A 3,688-nucleotide genomic window follows, 5' to 3' on the forward strand; every position below is an offset into this window, starting at 1 on the left:
GGGGAAATAACCAAGCAGCTTGGGGAAAAAAGGTCCAATGCTGGAGTGATAATTAGAAAATGGAAGAAGCTAAAAATGACTGTAAATCTCCCTTGGACTCGGCTCCATGCAAGATCTCACCTGGTGGGGTATAAATGATCCTAACAAAGGTAAGAAATCAGCCCAAAACTACACGGGAGGAGCTGGTCAATGACCTGAAAAGGACTGGGAATCATGTTTCCATGGTTACTGTTGGAAATACGCTAAGAGTGGTTTGAATTACATGCATGGCACGGAAGGGTCGTCTGCTTAAACCAGCACTTATCAAGGTCCGTCCTAAGTTTGCTATTTGAATGATCCAGAGGAATCATGCGAGAAAGTAATGAGGTCAGAAGAGACCAAAATAGAACTTTGATCATAATTCCACTCACCGTGTTTGGAGGAAGAAGAATATGTCATAAAAGGGAACAGATGGGCCCAGTATTCAAAGTGAGACAGTCAGTAGCAAAGATCAAAATGTTTATTGGAATATTCTAACTGAAACTGAACAGTAGCGGGCTGCTGTGAACCTGCGGATCGCAGAGACTGCTGAAGGGTGGCGGGGCACCACCCAATCACTGACCCTCTGGAGGGGCAAACACAGGTAAGTGACTGCGATCTTCTGACAGGAGATGATTATCAAAGTTAGTCACTTACCTGGTTTAACAGTTCAGTGCATCCCCTCAATTATAGGTAGGATCAGCCAATGCACATGCCATTGAGATATGGCTCTGAGCCGTCCGAAGCGTCCCCGATGCAGCAACACCAGTGAACAGGCAGGACTCCGATCCAGGTTACAATCCACACAGGAACGGACAGATCCAGGTTTCAGGAACCCACAGAGCATAAAGGCAGGTTCAGAGTCCCGTGCGTCGGGCAACCAGCTCGGACAGAAACGCACCAAGGAAGACTGGCAGAATCAAACAGGAGTCCAAAGGTCGTTCAGGCAAACAGATCAGATGGAACGAACAGGACCAGTGGGTGAGAGGGAACAGAATCAGGTAATCAGAAACCAGTAAGGAAATGCTGAAGGCTAGTGAATAAACTCAGCAGAAGACACTGGCTTGAGAACAATCTCCTCACTGGAACAGGAACATGAACCTAACTAAAACTAACGAAAACAGAACCTAAAGACAAACAGAAAACAAACAAACAAGAATCTGCTCTGATAGCTGGACTGATCTGAATATAAAGCAGAAACACAGGTGGATAGAATGAGTTAAGCAGGTGAATGAAATGAACAATTAAGGTGTGCTATCAGGGCAGATCATGACATGATGAGAACCATCCCAAAAAACATCATCCCTACTGTGAAGCATGGGGTTGGTAGCAACATGCTGTGGGGTAGTTTTTTCTTCATATAGGAAAGGGCGACTGCACTGTATTAAGGAGAGGTGGTCTTGCCAGATTTTGGGGAACGACCTCCTTCTCTCAGTTAGACAATTGAAGATGGGTGGAGGCTGGATCTACCAACATGACAACGACCCAAAGCACACAGCCAGGATAACCAAGGAGTGGCTCTCAAAGAAGCATATCAAGGTTCTGGCGTCTCCACACCTAAACCCAACAGAGAATCTTTGGAGGGAGCTCAAACTCTGACTGATCTGGAGAAGATCTGTGTGGAGGAATGGGCCAAAATCCCTCCTGCAGTGTGTGTAAACCTGGTGAAAAACTACAGGAAACGTTTGACCTCTGTAATTACAAACAAAGGCGACTGTACCAAATATTAACATTGATCTTCTCAGGTGTTCAATACTTATTTGCTGCTGCATCACAGTGGACATGCGCCTATGATGACAATTTCAGACCCCTCCATGATTTATTGGTGCAAGAACTTGCAAAATAGCAGGGTGTTCAGATCAGACGTGGGCAATGTGGAGTCAACAAGTCATCTCCATGTCATATATTTGTTCTACCCAGCCACTGCAGAAGGTGAGTCCAATCTTCACCGTGAATTAACCTGTGCAGATTGGACTCACCTGGTTAATTGGCTGGGTAGATTAAATACATAACATGGAGATGACTTGTTGACTCCACATTGCCCATGTCTGGTTCAGATACTTATTTTCCTCACTGTACGTATATATGTAGTATATAGCAGTGTGAGTATATAAAATATATAAATATAAAAAAAAATAAAACTCTTCATCACCAACCGCAGGTGGTCTTCTCCCCCCTTTTTCCTCAAAGCTGGGGTCCTCTACCAGAGGCCTGGGAGCTTGAGGGTACTGCCAGTATCTTTGCTGTTCCTAGAACTGCGTCCTTCTGGACCGAGATTTCTGATGTATTTCCAAGGATCTGCTGTAACCACTCCACCAATTTGGGTGTCTCTGCCCCGAGGGTCCCAATGGCCACGGGTTCCACTGATGCCTTGACCTTCCAGGTTTTCTCCAGCTCTTCTCTGAGCCCCTGGTATTTCTCCAGTTTTTCATGTTAATTTTTCCTGATGTTGCAGTTTCTTGGTATTGCTACAGTATGTCAACCACAATGGCTTTCCTCTGCTTTTTGTGCACCAGCACAATGTCCGGTTGGTTTGCCGTTACCATCAGGATCTCGGCTCGGTCATTCTCTACCACCTTTGGAGGTGTTTCCCACTTGACCTTGGGGTTTCCAGCCCATACTCTGCACAGATGTTCCTGTACACTATTCCAGCCAATTGGTTATGGCGCTCCCTGTAAGCTTTCCCTGCCACCATCTTGCACCCTGCAGTTATGTGCTGGATTGTCTCAAGGGCCTCTTTACACAGTCTGCACCTGGGGTATTGTCTGTTGTGGTAGATCTGGGCCTCTATGTCACGGTTTTGGTTATATTGCTCTATGTGCTCTATGTTCCCTAGTTTTATTGGTTTAATTCCTTTTTTGCTGTAATTTCTAGATTTGTTAGTTCTCATATTTTTCTGTTGTCCTCTGTAGCCCTCTTGTGTGTGTGTGTGTTTTCCTTTCCCCTTGGCTCCCTCGTTGTCTCCTCTCACACCTGCTCCTTGTCAGCTCGTTAGCCCTCCCTTTGTCTCTGTCAGCTATATATGCTCTCCCTCTTTGTTGGTTTCTCTGTTGTTGCTGGTCCTGTCTTCTCTGTAGTCGTCTCCCCTCGTCTCTCCCTGGCTCCTTGTACGTGTTTTCCCTTGATGTCTCCATGATGTCTGTTACATTTTTAGTTGGATTTTTGGACTGCCTTTGTTTACCATTTTGATTAAAACTACAAGTACTCACCTACATTCAGCGCACCTTAGACCTTAGAGAAGGCGCGCTCGATTTGCTTACCCAATTGTCCAGGAATGATATTAATATTATTAATAAGTATTTCGTGCGCACATTAAACTTATTGCGTGGCCACGAAGTAGTATTTTGTGCGCACGAAATACTACTTCGTGGCCACAATTAAAATTTTTTTTTGACCATGTCATCAGAGAAGAAAAAAAAAGGAACTATGAACTAGTTCATTTTTTGGAACTGTGAACTTAGTTCAAAATTTTGAACTATGAACTGAACTAGTTCATTTTAAAATGTGTGAACTGAACTTTGAACTAGTTCACGTAGAAAGAGAACTTTCCCAGCACTGGCCTCTGTGCTGTCCTTCAGTCCGGCTTCGTCTGGCAATAAAGGGACTTTCTATTCTATTCTATTCTATTCTATTCTATTCTATTCTATTCTATTCTATTCTATTCTATTCT

The sequence above is a fragment of the Cyprinodon variegatus genome, unplaced genomic scaffold (genome assembly GCF_000732505.1).
Source record: "Cyprinodon variegatus isolate N-32 unplaced genomic scaffold, C_variegatus-1.0 Scaffold796, whole genome shotgun sequence".
NCBI classification, from domain to species: Eukaryota; Metazoa; Chordata; class Actinopteri; order Cyprinodontiformes; family Cyprinodontidae; genus Cyprinodon; species Cyprinodon variegatus.